Here is a 19,186-nt window from a genome sequence, read left to right on the forward strand (position 1 = left end):
AATTTTTTCGGTCGGGGTCGGTTAATTATTTTTTGATTTTTTGGTTAACGGTTAATTCGGTTCGAAACCAATTGGTTAACTGAATTTTTTCGATTTAACCAAAAAAATTAATAAATAAAATTATAATATATAAATAGGTCCACTATTCACCTAAACCCAATCCAAACCCAAGTATCCAACCCAACCCAATTACCCAACCCAACCCAATCAGAAAAATTAAAAATAATTAAATAAATAAAAAGAAAATTCTAAAACTAAAACTAAAACTAAAGTCTAAAAATAAAAATAAAAAACATATAATTTGGATAATTCGGGTAATTCGGTTAATTCGGGTAATTCGGTTATTTTTTAACCAAAAATAAAAAACATATAATTTTCGGTTAATTCAATTAACCGACCGAATTAATCGAAAAAAATTTGGTTCGGTTAATTTTTTTTAAAGCATTTCGGTTCGGTTAACGGTTAAAAATTTTGAAAGGTCGGTTAATTCGATTAATGTTATTTCGGGTCGGTTAACCGACTGAACACCCCTACCCGTAATCCATATCTGTCGCCAGAGCAAGGTTACAGAGCATTACCAGAATTTACATATCAAATACAGATATTTAATATTATTTAACAATCATGTCAAAAGTTATTCAATAAGTCCCTTATATGAGCCCTCGAAGCCCAAAACATACATTAGAAACAAGTCAGGACTAAACAGGGAACTCAGAGAATTTTTCGCGAAATCTCAAAATTTTTCCTAGGTGCAAGGGACACACGCCCGTGTGGTTAGGCCGTGTGGCTCACACGGCCAAGTGACACGCCTGTATCTTAAGCCGTGTGGGCATTTGAAATAGGGCACACGGCTGTGTCCCAGTCCGTGTCCATACCCGTGTAACTCTCTGACTTGGGTCACACGGCTAAGTCACACACCCGTGTGTTAGACCGTGTGTAGGTAAGCCAACTGAACATGCTCAAACCAATTTGGCCAATTGCCTAAACACATATCCTCATCAAGCATGTTAGTTATGTAGTTCATATAAATACCAAGAAACATGAATGAGCTCATCAATATTAAATTTCCGCATACATGTATTTATCACTTCAAGTGTCCATGAACATGTACATATCGAATATTTGTACTTCAAATATTTCTTATAGTAATTCATCTTGAATTCATTTCATCTCATATCGAAAATTTACCCATTGAATCATTTAAAATATCGATGGAAACAAGGGTAGTACACATGAAGAGTATGAATCTGAAATTCGTCAATTCATATTCGGGGGTGCTCATTTGAGCACATAAACAGAAAGCCCTCTCTCGAGCCGTGTAACAGGAAGCTCATGTGAGCCATGTAACAGGAAGCTTATCTGGGCTATATAATAGGCAGCTCATAAGAGTCATAATCGAGAAGCTCGTGCGAGCCAATAACAGGTAGCTCCGAAGAGCCATTAACGGGAAGCTTCAGATAGCCATATATCAGGAAGTTCAAATGAGCCATATCGGGAAGCTCCGAAGAGCCATTAATCGGGAAGCTCTCGAAGAGCCATATAACGGGACGCTCATAAGAGCTGTGGTTTGTTTACAACACATGCAGAATCACAACCAATCGGGATGCTCCAAAGAGCTATTATTGGGAATCTTGAGAGGGCTACTATCGGGACGCTCTTTTTAGCTATAGTATGTCAGCAACATATGCAGGACCACAATCAATACGGGAAATCCTGTATCCATCAAATTTCATTTATCCAAACGGGACTTAACATTTATCGGGCTTTACCAAATATGTGACTGATTTTTATACATTCCAATTATACATTATTCATACATAACATTCAATTTAAACATATAAATATACACAATTTAGTTACACGAACTTACCTCGACAATGTTTGTGAACTTGTATGCTATTAATCTGTTACTTTTTCTTTACCTCGATCTAGCTCCGTACTTGGTTTATCCAGATCTATACAAGTAAATTTAACTCAATTTAATAGAATTCAATTCAATTCAATTCACATTTTAGGAAAAATTACCATTTTGCCCCTATACTTTAAATTAATGACGATTTCGTCCCTGGGCACGAAAAATGAAATTCATGCAATTTAATCCTTATTCCAAGCCTAGCCAATTTTTACATGTCACATTTACAGCCCATGTATTTCATAAAAAAATTAGAATTTTTCCATAAATTTTACAACTTTTCTATTTAGTCCCTAAATCACAATTTCATCAAAATTCACTTTACAAAAGTTATTTATCTACCAATAACCTTTCATTTTCTACCATAAATTTCATATTTCATACATACTCATCCGTGGCAGAACCCTTGTACTTTGTTAACTTTGCAAATTAATCCCCGAGATAGCTAAATTAAGCTATTACGATCTCGAAAATATAAAAATTACTAAAAACGGGATAAGAAAACATACCTAATTGATCAAAATAAGTTTTTCTATCTTCAAGCTCTCAAACTAGGGTTTCCATGGCTTTTTATTTAGGAAAGATGATAAAAATGATGATATTTTCATTATTTTATTACTTATCATCTTTAATTATTTTTACTTTCCAATTTAGTCCTTTTTTCTTAATTTTCCATGGATGAATCATCATCCTTATCTACTAACTCCACTAATTGGTCTATTTTCCATATAAGGACCTCAAATTTTGAATTCCATAGCTATTTGATCATTTTAGCTACTAGAATTCAACTTTTGCATTTCATGCAATTTGGTCATTTTATCAATTAAACATGTAATTGGTAAAATTTTTTAACGAAATTTTTATATGATATTCCTATTATAATGCAGATCATAAAATAATATTAAAAAATAAATTTTCTTTAGAGCTTGAATTTGTGGTCCCGAAACCACTGTTCTGATTTCACTAAAAACGGGTTGTTAGATGTATCGTGTTCTGTCAATCTAGTATTCATTTTACCGGAGGCTACACCATGAGTTATCCATATCATTTAAGATACCATGGATCATAATCACATGATCTTACTCTTGTTTTTCCAAACGTGATCTACCTGTCTGGTTAGCAAGATAGTTGTCATACCAGAGACAAACACAAAAGGATCATTCTTATAATATTCACTTACCATACCATCCATGTTTCCTGATCATTCACATTGTCCTTACCTACATACTTACCAATCATTGTTCTTGTCAAAAGAAACTTATACATTTTATCATGGCACTAAATTTCCCCTTTTCTATACTCTTTCATTTACCAAGTACTATATGCATTTTATCATCCTTTATGTATATATTTACTTGTAATCTACACACGAGAGTCAGAGTAAAGACTCACTTGATAACTCACTTAAATTGTATCTCGAAGCTCTATATTTGAACATCCAACACGATCCAACAATCACAACTGCTTACAGAACATAAATTCACCATTACAACTTATTCACATACTATATATTATCATCTCAAATGCTGACAACCTTCATGCAAAACCTTGCACTTACAATCTAACTATTATTATACTTTTTACAGACTTATTTAATCAAAATCTAACATGCAGAACCATTATATTTACTTGGAGATGGAATAACCATTGATTAGATTCAGAATAATAACTTCCAATTTAATCAGGAAAAGGTACATTTTAAACTATTTAGGAAAAGAACCAGAAAGTTACATTTCTCAAGAAGAAGAAGAATCTTCTACAGAACCCTTCTTACGCATATAAATATGACCCAACTATTTGGTGGAACTTAACTAGTGTCACACATTCTCTTAATTGTCCTTAATAATGGTTTACAGTTTTTGAATAGAACATCAATGATGATCTTAAATAATAAATATCAGGTCAGTCTATCCAGTTGGTTCCTAACCAGATTACCTTACGACTTAACTAGTATAGTAACTCAAACTAATAGGGCGTGTTATACCTCTAGCGTACACCTATACAATATTACATTTTTAATTAATAATTATCTCGCTTCAACTAACAAAGTAATATGACATATATATACTTACACAATTGTTGTTATACGCCCATCCTACATGCCAAAATAAATAATTGGGCGGATGGGACTTCGCTAAACAGATTATTTTTCCTATTATATGCCTTATCTTTGACCCATCAGACTTGAGGTGTGACACAAAAAGTTCTAGAGGTGTCTTGTTCCTTAGTAAAGCAATACCCCTATGCATACGAGCCATTTGGTGCACTTGCCCTGTTGTTTCATGAGAAGTTTGAGCCAAGAAAGTTGTGAGATCCCTCTTTCAGGTTGTAAGGTCTCCGGTTGTGCCGAATCCATTAAAAGATCGAGCAGCAGCAATGAAAGCATTGTAGATATAAAAACCATTACTGAAACATCTGCCATGTTTTGATATTTAAGCATCTAATTGAAAAGGTCTTGAGTGATAATGCTGGCAACACCATCGCCACCACTAGGGAGGGTAGGGGTTGGGGTGGAGCCACTACACTGGCTCTGGCGGCCAGTTCCACAATACTTAGACGTGGTGCCACACCACCCATGTTGACTGCAACACGGTTTATTTGGACATAGAGCACCTGCTACTTGTCTTCCGCACTGTTCTGCTGATGCTCCTAGGCATAACAAGAGTATTGCTACACTATTTGATGTCAAAAGAACATACAACTTTTTCGTATCCATTGATGCTTGGTGTGGATTCTCAGTTTGGGATTGAACAAGTACGAGGGTATATATAAATATTGCATGAAAATAATTGCTGGGGTTTTCTTTGACTTTCCCATTCAAAAAAGGCTGGCTGGCTTCCTTCATTTTAGTGGATCTATTACCCGATTTTAAGAACCACGCGGTTGTGCAAACTTTCAATTTCCTTGCCAACACAAATACGATCATATTTGTTGGGTTTTTTTTTTTTTTTTTTAATTTCGTTTCGTTGTTTGTAGTTTGAATGAAAAACAAAGCTGCAATGTATCGCAGACGCTTGACTTTTTAAATTAAGTTTTGAATTTTAATTTTAATTACAAAATTATTTTTATAAACTAAAAATCGAATGAAATTTGAAAATAGATTGATTTTAGCCTAGCAGTTTAGTAAATTTGGCATTTGATTTCGAATTTTATAATTTCTTTTTAAAACTTAAATATTTGTTAAAGTTAAAATATGTTATTTAATTTATATAAAATAAATCTAAGTTTAAACTTAAGTTCAACCTGAAGGGTTATTGGAGGATTGAAATGATCTCAAAATTATATTTGAATTCAAATTATTTATAGTTCAGATGGTTGAAGTTTAAATTTAAAAATTTTCAAATAAAATAAAAAATCATTTAAGCTTGAATCTAAATTTATTTCAAGATATTATTTAAGTTTGAATCTAAATTTATTCAAATCTAAAAATATCTAATTTTAAAATAATCTGAACCCAATGAGATAAAGGATGGTGATTGCTTCGACCCAATTCAATCAAATCTCTAAGATCTCTTGCTAAATGAAATTTGAATATTAAGAATGAGCTGGTTGACATTCCAAATAACTAAAGAGATCATAGCTCAATGTAATTTGTTGCCAAAATTTACCAACTCAAACATGAGAATTTTTCTAAGTAGTTAGTGCTACTTAGACCTGTCCGCCGGGACGGCCCGCCCGAAATATGGGAAGGTTCGTGTAAAAATATAGGCCCAAAATATGGGCTTGGGCAAAAAACGAGGCCTGTTTAGAAAACAGACAGGGCCTCGGGCAAAATTTTTCTGGCTCGGCCCGGCCCAAAAATATATTAAATATAATTTTTTATTTTTAAAATATAATAGTTATAGTTTTATATTAAGTTTTAAGTTTTAACTTCTGTTTCCTTTTCTTTCACTTCCCTCGACAAAGGCTTCCAAAATCCCTAACCTGTGCATTCCTCCTTTTTTTTTCCCATTTCCAAAATTAAGTTGTTTTCTGGTCCTCCGCCGAATCACCGATCCACCTCCACTGTCAAGACCTCCACCGATCTACCTCTGGTCCTCCACCCAATTCCAGAATCAAGCATTTAGGGGTTTGTTTATTCCCGAATCGCCAACAAATTCGTTTTTAAGGTAAGCCATTTGTTTATTCGTTAATGTTCTTTGTTCATAACTTTATATGAATTTTTATGTTAATTATTTTGATTTTTGGGTAATAATGTTTTCAAAGTTATGAATCAAATCATCATTGTTGTTCAATACTCCTGCAACAGCCAACAATTCTTGAGCTGCAAAAAAGCAGTTTCCCTGAAACTTTTAACCTTCACTAAACAAAAATGGGTGCACTTTAACCCTATCCTTGAACTCACTTTACAAGTCTTCAACAAATAACAAACTGGTGCCAGCCCACAGCCCCACAGCCTTGGCCCTACACCACAATCCCCCATGCCCTCGATACCTCTTCCTTTCCATCGCTCTTTTCATCATCTCCTTCTATTTGTTCAACAAATATCACCCCACACTTCAAGGCTGTTTGGCTTCCATGAAATTCCAACTCAACCTTTGATTCTCTACTCCCAATCCTTACGGGCAGTCCGTGCAACCTATTGATTTGGGATAAGATTAAAAGTTGTGCATTATTACCCATAAAGTGTTGTGCATTATAGTGGGAAGAAATTGAAAGTTGGGTTGCTTTCTGGTTTCTTCCATTTGTGTTAGAGTGATTTAACTATATAATAACTGCATGTACATTGGTGGTGCTGTGCCATATTTGTATGTACCCAATATCTGTATGTAACTGACAAACCTTGAAATTGAACAAGGATTTATTTAGTAACGAAAGTGGACAAAACGAGATGTGTTTGAACTCCTGTTCTGATGCATTTGAAACATGTGGTGAACATAGTTCGTTGTAGCAATATGAATGTCTGAGGCTCGTTTTTTGATAGCTTGCTTTCAAGATGTTGGAAACATGATATGTTTGCTTGCCTGTAATATCACGAAAAAACATCATTTGCAATTTGCAAATAATTCTTTGGATGATGGTGGAATGCATATGGCCTTGTTTGATTCCTGAGGTGGTTTTATTTGCAAGATTATTCTTAATCCCTTTCTTGTGTATTTTCAGTTGTGTAGTGGAAAAGCTACCTTAAATTTTGGAGCGTCTGTCAAAAGAACAAATAAGCTATCAGGTGTGCTCTGTTCTCTAGAGAGGCCTTTGGGAGGGGGATAATTTTTTTGTGATTAAAATGTTTGAATTTTTTAAGAAATCATTAACAATGGATTTTGAAACGAACTTGTGAATTAGCTTTCTGTTAATCTATGATTCAATCAAATAATTAAGTGGTAAATGTTTGTTTATATGTTTATATTTGGAAATAAAGTTCTCAGAATTTTGAAATTGCATGGGATTCGAGTTTAATGAATTTATTATAATGTTTACTAAGATCACAAGCTTAGTTTATTCATTTAATCTCATCTTCTTCTTTTTTTGCTTTATTTTATTGCAGAAACAATCGACATTGAAATCGATTTGACTTACCTTAGCTTCCTTTCCTGTAAGCTTTCATTTACATTTTCTTTTTACAACTTAATTTAATTTGATTTTCCTTTATTTTACTTTGTACAACATTTTGCAGATTAGCAGATTTTCCCGTAAGCTAAACTTGCTTATCTACTAGTACGAAAATAATGGGATTGAGAAATAGAGATGCTTCTATTTAAGATTTTGGATTGGATTTATGCAGTTTGAATTTCATTAATTTATTTTTTGGTACATATGTAATTTAGCTTATAGAATAAATATGACTATCTCAATTGTTTAAACGCATAAAGGATGTTTTCTAGTTTAGGTTTATATTATATATTTAATAATTTGCCTATTGTTTATATATAAATTTGAAATCTAATAAATGTTTTTGTTCCATTCAATTCTTATTCATTTTTGTTTGCATTTTAATTTTGTTTGTATTTTCCTCTACATAACGGTAACGGACTTTTTAAGTTAAACTATTTTATCTAGTTTTCAATTTCATTTGTAGACCATGATATCTTTTTAAATTATTTGAAATTTTTTATACAAGGTAATTTTAAAGATAATTGATTGTAGCTTAAAATTATTTCAAAAGTTAGTATGAATTTTATTAAAAAATATTTAATAACAAATTATATATTTATAATTTTGAAAGATTAAATTAATTTTTATTATTTTAAAGAGTTCAAAATACAATTTTATTAATTATAGCAAATTAAAGAGTTATTAATTTAAAATTCTATATATTATAAAAGTAAGCATCTAAGTCTAAGTGGATGAGTAGTGTTTTTTTAAACAACAATTTTGGTGTCTACATCGAAAGTACTAGTAAGGTATGAAGGCAGTCCGGTATTGCTACTTCAACTGCTTCATTTCAAGTTTATATTATATATATGATTGTTGTATATATTATAAATAATATATAAACTATATAGAACAAATTAATTCTACCTTTTAATTAGTTTAATATATCTTGATACTTTTTTTTCTTGTAATTACACTGTATCATATTAGTCAAAGTTAATACAAAATGTAAATCCTGCACATGTAATATTGGTTGGTTTTAAGATAAAAAAATGTAAACTTATTTGTTTACAAAAATATTTGATAATACAAAAAAGTAAACAAATCAAATGTTAAATTTTGTTACAACAATTAACAATTAATAATTTGATAATTTTACTAACAATTAATTTTAATAACAATTAGTTTTAATTTTATTAAAAAAATTAATTTTAATTAAAAATGGGCCGGGCCGGGCTCAGGCCACATATTTTTCCGGGCTGGGCTTGGACAAAATCTCAGGCCCATATTTCAGGCCGAGCCGGGCCCGGGCCTAGAAAGCGGGCTGACATTTTTTCTGGGCCCGGCCCATGGACAAGTCTAGTGCTACTACCAATTGGCATTGGTGCAAGTACTTCTTGAAAAATATCTTAACAATAACAATTAATTTTATTGAATATATAATTTCTAGAATTTTATTAAAATTTATATATATATATTTTTATAATTTTCTATATTTTTCTATATTTTTAAAATTCTTGTAAGCTTTTATATTTTATAACATTTTATTATTTTTAATTTTTAAAATTTTTATAATTGTTTTATAATTTTCTATAATATTTTTACAAATTTTATAAGTATTTATAGCATTTTATAATTTTGATTTTTTTGTAATTCTAATAATTTTTATTATTTTTATAATTTTTATTTTCTAGAATTATTTTATAATTCTATTAATTTTAATCATTTCCCACCGCATATTACAATCATGACATGACATATGATGAAAATAATTCAAAAAAAAAAAAAAAGAAAAAAGGAGAGTCATTAACTTTAAAGGTTAACTATTAAATTTTTGCATGTTAAAAAACTATTAAAGTTACCAATAAAAGCTCTTTTGATGCATTTTGTCGGTTTAAGTACTCAATCAAGTGTAAAAAAAATAAAGTAAGGACTTAATTACTTTTTTTTTAAATTTTAAAGCTTTTATACCCTTAAGCCTTTTTTTTTCTTTTATTAAATTTCTCAACAAAAACAATGGTTAAATATAAAGTTAATCGTCTTTTTTCGACTCCATTTATGTAAATTATGTATGTCAAGTCGATATAAATTAAGATTTTCTAACTATTTATTTTATGTAAAAAACTTCTAAGCTGTTAAATATATATATATTAATATAGGCAATGTTTTTTATCGATATAGTAGATGTATCGATCGATTCAAAATTTTACATGCATGACAAGTACAAATATCTTGATGAATTCAACAGTTGGATTATTAAAATATTAGTCGTACAAAAAATTATGTAAGGGTGTAAAACCACTTTAGTTTTATATCGGTGTAAGCGGATCCTTTTTTCAATAGTTACATTGTAGTATAATGTATTTAATTTTCATATGACATAAATCACAAAATATATAAAATAAAACTACAAATCCTATTACACGTGTATGCGTGTAGAAACCATAAATTTAAAGCACAAATGTGTGTTTAAAATAATGTACAATAAATAATAAAATATTTGGTTTGTAACTAATTAATAATAATAACACATGAAATATGTATGATGTTAAAATGAAAAAATTAGATTAAAATTGTTTATCATAGTGTTGTTATCTATCTTAAGGAAGTGTTGAGTTAACTTGTAACACTCAACTCAATCACATACATATATATATGTGTGTGTATATAATAGAGGAAATAAAGTGTGCATGATACAAATTGAAATATACATAAATATAAAAATAAAGCTTTAGTTGAATGGTAAATTAAAGAATTTGATAATGCAACAATTGGTTTGGGTTTAAATCTCACAATATGCTTATTTTTATTAGTTTTTTAATAAAAAATTAATTTATTTTTAAATAATATTATTTATTTTCATATTGAAAAGATATTTTCGTATTTTTGTAATTAAGTTCGAATATCGTTGTAAAAAAAACAAATAGATTATAGATTTGGAAAGACAAATGAGTACCCAATAACGACTTTTAGATTCATTCTCCTCAACTTCTTTCAGGAGATGCAACCGTGCCCATTCTTAGCGGAATTGATATGCAGCGATATCCCTCTGGTTAAATTGGACCCACAAGACACACTGGTACATACGGCACCAAGCATTGAATGGTAGGTCAACAGTTGCAAGAGTGTATGGTTGTTGAGAATGAAATGTAATTACCCACTCTGAAATTCATTAATGTGAGGGAGTGTTGAGTTTGATATGCAATAAACATTTATAAAAAAAAAGAGAAGGGGAATATGTCAGGGAAAGTCGGTCTCTTTCATTCAGTGGATGTATCATCATTTTCACTTCAAAATTTCAAACGCTTTTTGTTTCTTTCTGTGTCAAAACCCAGAAAGCGCTCTGCATTTTCAAAACCAAATGTTTCGCCTTTCACTTTTCAAATTTCAACATGTACCCTTTATTTATAAATATACTCACCAATTATATTTATATGCAAATGTATACACACAAATCAATATTAAATTTCAAATGTATTAATAATATATAAATTTGAAGCATATTTTAACTTAATTATAATCATATCTTTTTTAAACTATTATTTAAAGGGTTGATTGAATTAGTATTGCTCATCAGTAGGATCTTAACTCAAAAACTCATTTCTTGTATATAAAATAGCAAACATTATTACAACAATATTTCTACCATTTCACATTTTATGTACAATCTAAAAATATGTAAATGATGGGATTTAAACCTAAAAATGCCATATCTTTAATTTCTTATTTTTTTTATTCAATTAAAACTTCCTATGTTTATTACATTAATTTTTTACCCAAACTTATTTTTAAACTTAATATTTTTATCCAAACCCTCTCAAATTTCGAACGAATCTTCGAGATTGAGTGAGTAACCCAGTCCATGAACAAGTCTAATTATATGACATTTGTTAGCACGTAATTGGACATTGTTTCACTTAAGAATTGGTTTTTGAGGAATGGTATACTGTGAAATTTGCATGTGTTATGTGTTGTCATTTACTTGCCTAGTGAAATCATGATCTATTGTGTTAATCATTTTGAAATTGTATGTTTTAGCCTTGATTTAGCATATTAAATGTGTTGGAATTGGTTTAGTTGCATATTATATGTGTTTAGGTGTTTTTAATTGCATGACTTACATTGTCTAGTTTCTGCATTTTTGAGTTAGTGTCTCAATTACATGTCTCGACACATAAGGTGTCAAGTCTCGAGACATGGTGACATTGTTCCGAGACATAAAACATCAAAGATGAATTAGTAAAAAAATATGTTAAAGTCTCGATACATGGAGCGTTGTCTTGAGACATGGTCCCATTGTTTCAAGACTTCAAATTTTGAACCTAAAAATCATAAAATAGGGAAGGCATCTCTCGAGATATTGCTCTGCATTTTACTAGTTTGGCTCACAATTTGTGACTTGATTCCTTGTTTGGCCATAATTGACCACACATTAATATATGTGAGTTTGTTTGAGTGCATTCATATTCATTCAACACTCTTATCATCCTTTAATTGATTTTGCCATCCCTTATTTATTATTAGCTTCAATGATTGTTTTAAAAGTTTGTTTGAGTTGCTTCACCAACAAATATGATATCGTACCTTCGTTCGGCTGTTGAATCGAGTGTAAAGTGTTACATTAATTTTAACCAATATATATTACTAATTATTATATGATAATAACAAATAATATATTAATATAAAATAATTAAGATCATATCTTTAAAAAATTTTAAAAAAACATCATCAGATCATTCCATATATTTTATTAATTTATAAAATTTTAAATCTATAATATGAATATAATTAGATAAATTAAAAATAATGAAAACCATTTAAGGTAAATGACACTTATATTACATATATTATTAATTATTATGTGATAATAATAAAAGTAATGCAATATGCATGCAATTTTCTTTTTACATTTCTTTTCAAATATATATGATAAAATATTAATATAAAAAATATTAATATTTTATTAATAATTTTTACTATAACCTAAAGTTATATAACAATATTGAATATATTACTAATAGATGTGTTTGATGCTAATTTTCTATAACAATTTATTAATATAAACTAATTATAATTATTTTATTAATAATACTTCTATTATCAACTTAATATAAAACTAATATATAGGTTTAACGTTTCTTTTTTATAACAAATTATTAATATAAAATATAAAATATAAAATAATTTAATTATATTTATTTTATTAATAATTTTCATTGTTTGTGGTGTTGTTATTATCACTTAAACCTTTAAAATTTATAAAATTATATGTATTATTTTAAATGAATTATCACTTAATTAATATTATTGTTATATATCACTTAAAAGTAAGATTTAACCTTATTTAACAGCCAAGTGAAGCTCCTAAATTGGCAAAGGAATCATGCTATTTGTTACAAGACAGATTTGCTTGCTCGCCGTCCTTAATGCTTTTACATTTTGTTAGAGATATAATCTGGCACCTGAACTTGTCTATTTATACTCAGTTAGTTTCTAAATTTTTTTTGGACCTAATTGATCCTTGAATTTGTATTACGTCAACCAAATTGGTACCTCTACACTAACATTGTTAGCTTGTGCTAACGTGACATTTCTAGCCAATCCAGTGTTGTCAAATGGCAGCCTCTCAATGTGCCACATGATGAAAGAACTACGAAAACAAAAAATAGAAATATCTAATGAAACAGAGAATGAGAGAAGAAACTTCTTTCTTTTATTCAAAAATCCTTGATCTTTGAATACACAAGGTATAGTATTTATAGAGACTCGAGTAACTGCTCTAAACTGAGCAACAGCATTTTACCAAATTCACAAATAACTAACAACAACTTTCTACACTACTAATATTCATCCATCTTCTCCACAGGCAAGACCCATAGGAAACTCCGAAAACGAGCAAAATTCGATAGCGAAAGTGGCTTAGTGAGAACATCAGCGACTTGATCACACGCGGGAACCTCGCCAACTGCGACGGTACCATCAACAACCTTTTCACGAACGAAAAATAAATCTAATTCAACGTGCTTAAACTTTGAATGTAGAACAGGATTAGCAGCAACTGCAACTGCACCAGAACTGTCACACCAAATATTGGGAATACTAGTAGATTGAACATGTAATTCTTGAAGTAACGACAAAAGCCACGTAACCTCACTAGTGACTGCGGCAAGACTCCGGTATTCTGCCTCAGCAGTAGACCTAGCAACAACCTGTTGTTTCTTAGTACACCATGACATAGGAGTATGTCCGAAATAAACACAGTAACCAGTAGTAGATCTCCAGTCATCAAAATCTAACCCCTAGTTTGCATCAGCATACCCAACAAAGGGCAAACTAGTGGACGGACGAAACACAACCCCAAGTTCAAGCGTTCCACCTAGATATCTCAAAATGCGCTTCAGAGCAGTCATATGAACAGAAGTGGGACAATGCATAAACTGACATATTCGATTTACAGCGTATGCAACATCAGGCCGCGTAAGAGTAACATACTATAATGCTCCGGCAAGGCTCCTGTATTCAGTCAAATCCTCTAAACGCTCACCATCATCTCTAGTCATGACAGAAGAACTAATCATCAGTGTATGAACACTCTTTGCATTTTCCATCGAACACCGAATAAGAATATCACGTATATACTTCTTCTGACAGAGATGAAGGCATCCTAATGAAGAACGAGTAACTTCTATCCCAAGAAAGTAATGAAGATCGCCCATGTCCTTAAGCGAGAACTCATTATTCAACAACTGAACCAACCACTCTATAACAGTAGGTACATCACCAGTAACAATAATATCATCAACGTACACAAGAACATACAACGTTGAATCTAGTACGACCCGAATAAATAAGGAAGCATCAGACTTCGATACCATAAACCCCACAGATACTAAAAATCTTTTCAGCTTCTCAAACCAGGCACGGGGAGCCTGACGAAGACCATACAATGCTTTCTTCAGACGACACACTAGAGGTCTGCCATCTAAACCATACTGAACATAGCTGGGAGGTTGGTGCATGAAAACTTCAGTATCAAGATCTCCATTTAGAAGCGCATTATTCACATCCACTTGCCGAAGTGACCACCCCCTAGACACAACAATAGACAAAATAACTCTGATAGTATCCGATTTTACCACCGGACTAAAAGTTTCCTTAAAATCACATCCCGAAACCTGAAAACAGCCTTTTGCGACTAATCGAGCCTTACGTCGAGCAATAGTACTATCAAAATTCCTCTTAATTTTGATAAACCATTTGCACCAAATGACCTTACGATTAGATGGAGCGGAAACTAGCTCCCATGTGGAATTACGCATAAGAGCATCATACTCATCTTGCACAGCAGCGCGCCATTCAGCAGTAGCCAGAGCTTCTTCAATTGTAGAAGGTTCAACAGCTTCAACATTTAAAACCTTAGGCTTGTAAACTCCTGCCTTAGCTCGAGTGACCATTGGGTGAGTATTACCCACAGGTGGCCTACTAATATGACTGTCAGACGACGACGAAACACCTTCAGACATTTTATGACTTACAAACGGACGTAAGTAAAGATAACAGCAGCATCCAAAAACTCGATGATGATCATAGGTTGGATCATTTTCATAAAGTGCCTTAAACTGAGAACTGCCCTAAAGAACGACAGTAGAAAGTTGATTTATTAGATGAACCGCGCAACAAAACGCATATCCCAAGTATTCCATAGGTAAATTTGCGTGAGCCAATAATGTAATATCCATTTCAACAATGTGACGATGTTTACGCTTAGCCACTCTATTTTGTTTGGAAGTATACGGACACGTCAGCCGATGTATAATTCCCTAGGACTCTAAAACAGACGTAAAACCACGGTATTCTCCTCCCCAATCGCTCCGAAATTACTTAATAGAATTTTCAACTGTGTCTTAATTAACTGTTGAAACTGAGTAAAATATTCTATTGCTTAAGCTTTTTGACGTAAAAGATAAACACAGGTAAACCTAGTACACATGTCAATAAACGAAACGTAATATCTCTTATCATTACATGCAATAGATCCGGGACCCCAAAGATCAGAAACAATCAACTCAAAAGGACAATAGCTAGTAGTCGAAGGTGAAAAAGGCAACTTATGTAACCTCCCTTTTTGACATGCAGTACATATACCATCAAAACTATTTTTACTTGAAACATTATTACATTTATTTAGAATAGTCTTGACCACAGAAGCTGACGGGTGGCCTAAACGATTATGTCATAAAGCAAACACAGAACAATTTGGAACTGTACGTGGAACTTGCGAATGAGCAACAAATGGAGCAACATTAGACGGAGTAGAGACCACTGGCACAGAAAATTGATATAGTCCATCACGAATGCGGCCCGTCAGCAATGTCTCCCGAGTCACGACATCCTTAAGAACACAATGGGTAGGGTGAAACTCAAAAAACACACCATTATCACGAGTAAACTGTGAGACGGATAAGAGGTTTTTCCGTATACTTGGCACACATAAAAAATTTGACAATCGTAACGACTTAGATTGAATAGGTAAAATAGCAGTACCAATTGATGAAATTACCGCAGGAGTACCATCACCCATTAAAAGAGATGAAGTACCTGAATATGGCGTGACATCACGTAAAGCTGACACATCGCGGCAGACATGATGACTTGCTCCAGAGTCAGGGTACCAAGACGTGGTGCCACCACGCACTGGAATGTACGAACCATCATCGCCAGTACTAGACCCAAGTTGAGCAGTATTGACATGAGAGCCAGATACTGATGGCTCAGAATAATCAGATGCATGTAAGTCCCCTAGTCGAGGAAGCCCAATACATGGTTCTGACCCAGTATAAACTCGAGTGCGCAGTTTGGTAAATCGTAGACCCCGATTAACACCAATCGGTTCAGGTGAAATGGGATCAACTTGATCAACTTGAACAAAGTTAGAAGATCGTACACCATTCGGTTCAGCATTTTGTTCAACATTCGGCCCATTTGATGCATGCACAACATTCGGCCCATGTGACATATTCTTTCCATTTCCAGCAACAAATTCAAGTGGTGCATTGCCATTAAAATCAGACCCATCATCAGTACCAAGATGACGCAAATTGGGCTTGTAACCATTAGCATATGAACGACCATAGTCATGCTGAGTATATGACACATGTGGCCCACGTGCCAATTGTTCATTTTGCATGCCAGCACACCAATTTTGACCACCAGCATACCTATTTTGACTCGCATAGTTCCCTTGGCCATAAAATGTTCTTTGACTTTTCTGAAAAGGAGCCACACACTGTTCTTCACCATGTTACGCAAACAACTCCGAATCAGACCTCTCAACACCAGACGGAACCCCTTGGTAGGAGATCGAAGGCACCATAGACGAGATATTTGAGTCTCGGTTTGAGTCACGATGGTAACGGTAGTAGCACTTCTGAGCCACTTGACCGAATCGACTACAGATTTGGCATTGAACGCGAGATCGAAAAGTTCTGCCATGGTCACGAACAGGCGTACGACCACCACGACTGGTCCCTTCAACAGACGGCGCATCTTCAACAAGGTTTGCGTGCAAGTTTACTTCCTACAACACTTGAGCTTGATGATTCTCACAGTTAACTAAAGCATCAACCAAACGTTTTAATGACAAAATTCCAGTCAACAACCGAACAGAAGAGATAACTGCCTCAAACTCCAGCGGCAAGCCCGTGAGCATCACCTCAATCTTCTCTTCATCAAAGATACGAGAACTAGAGGCATCTAACATAGAATACAAACTTTTAATTCGAGCAATGTAAGCTTTAATAGAAAGATTACCTTTCTTCAAAGACTGAAGCTCATGCCGAATCCTTGACTGCTTGGCTCCAGTATCAGCCGCAAAAAGATTAATTGCCGTGGTCCATATGTCACACACCGTGCAAGCATCATCAAACGATGATTGATGAGAGGAACTTACAGTAGACAAAAGCCAGCAAGTCAGAAGTCGATCTTGCTGCGTGAACACCTGAGCTGCCGGATTTGGAGCACGAAATCCATCGGGCAGTGGAATGAATCGTGATGGTGGAGCAACGGTACCATCTAAGAATCCTGTAAGTTCATAGCCATCAACGATTAATTTGACTTGTTTACGCCATTGAATATAGGTGCTGTCATTGAGTTTGACCACCTTATGCCGAGGAAAAATATTTGTGACACGATCGCCTGCGAACATAGTAGAACTAGGCTCACCAGATGCAGAATCAGCAGAAGCCATGATAAACTATAATCCAGAATCAACTGGCGAATGATACCATGAAAGAACTACGAAAACAAAAAATAGAAATATCTAATGAAACAGAGAATGAAAGAATAAACTTCTTTCTTTTATTCAAAAATCCTTGATCTCTGAATACACAAGGTATAGTATTTATAGAGACTTGAGTAACTACTCTAAACTGAGCAACAGCATTTTACCAGATTCACAACTAACTAACAACTTTCTACACTTCTAATTCATGACAAACATAAATTAATATATATAAATACATAAATTATGTTTGTCACGTGGCACCATTAAATTGGCTAGAAATGCCACGTCAGTACAAATTAATGGTGTTAGTATGGAGGGGCCAACCTGATTGATGGAATACAAGTTTAGGGACCAACTAAGTCCAAAAAAAATTTTAAGGACCAGCCAAATACAAATGAATAAGTTCAAAAGACAAATTATATATTATCTTTAAAAAAGAAAGAATGAGTTGAGGAAGTTAAGGGAAAGACCTTTTTTTTTGTTTGGGTGATTTGATGGTGATACATATACAATTGTTGCTGGATTTATTTTTGGCATGTAGTTGAGTTGCTTCTCATTTTTTCTATGTTAATTTTCTTTTGCTAATGTTTTTTACACTTATGTCTTAATAATTGATTTCACAATTCTTTTATATAGTTGAATGGTTGAATTAAATGAGGTATTGTGTTGAAGATCATATTCATATTTCTTGAGTGTGTTGTTGTATTTTTATAAAAAAATCAAAAAGGAAGATTGTTAGTGATAATTACACTCTCTTGGTCAACTCTAGTTGCAACACAGTTTACATTTGGTACATAATGTAACTTGTCATATTTGGTTGACATCTTTTGACTGAAAAATTTTAGACTTTTTAAAAGCAGGTATTTGAGAATCTTTAGCAGCATTATACTAAGTTAAATCATGAATAAAATCAAGCGAAGTAAGGATTTTATGAATATTTTCAATGTGATCAAAGTTTCCTTGTTTCAAGAAATTTGATTTCCTAAGAAGATTATCTCAAAAAGATCTTTGCTAATTCTATTCCATATTGAAAACTTTATTGAACTAAATTCAAGGAGATAGAGATTCGCATTTATTGTAGTTTTGCAAGCCAATATATATATATCTATTTGAAAGAAGAGTTGCTAAATTCAAATAGACTGAGAGCACTTATCTTGCTCACGCGGGTAACTAATTTTAGTACATAATTATTGTAAACAAATTGTTCTCATTGTTTAGTTTGTAACTAAGCTTTCTAGGAAAATATCTTAGTGGGGAGAGTGAACTAGTTTATGTATAGGAGTGATGTTGTAATTTGGTGAGTGAATTCAATTTATACAAATAAATTTATAGTGGATTACTCTCTTGGTAGGGCTCCGCAGATGTTGAAAGTTTTGTAATCTTCGTAACTAAACTTTTGTGTCTATTTCAAAATTTTAATTTGTTAGTCCAGTTGCAACTGAATGTGCATCTAGAAGGCA

At 32.5% G+C, this 19,186-nt stretch overlaps 1 long non-coding RNA gene across 1 annotated transcript; it reads left to right on the forward strand.

Moving 5' to 3' along the window:
- The first annotated feature begins 5,818 nt into the window (after positions 1-5,818).
- Positions 5,819-7,711, forward strand: LOC105803658 (uncharacterized). The gene is made up of 4 exons (XR_001136547.2): positions 5,819-6,021; positions 7,016-7,079; positions 7,398-7,445; positions 7,527-7,711. It is a non-coding gene; the product is annotated as an uncharacterized LOC105803658 (long non-coding RNA).
- The last annotated feature ends 11,475 nt before the right edge of the window (positions 7,712-19,186 follow it).

Source organism: Gossypium raimondii, chromosome 11 (assembly GCF_025698545.1).
Source record: "Gossypium raimondii isolate GPD5lz chromosome 11, ASM2569854v1, whole genome shotgun sequence".
Classification (NCBI taxonomy): domain Eukaryota; kingdom Viridiplantae; phylum Streptophyta; class Magnoliopsida; order Malvales; family Malvaceae; genus Gossypium; species Gossypium raimondii.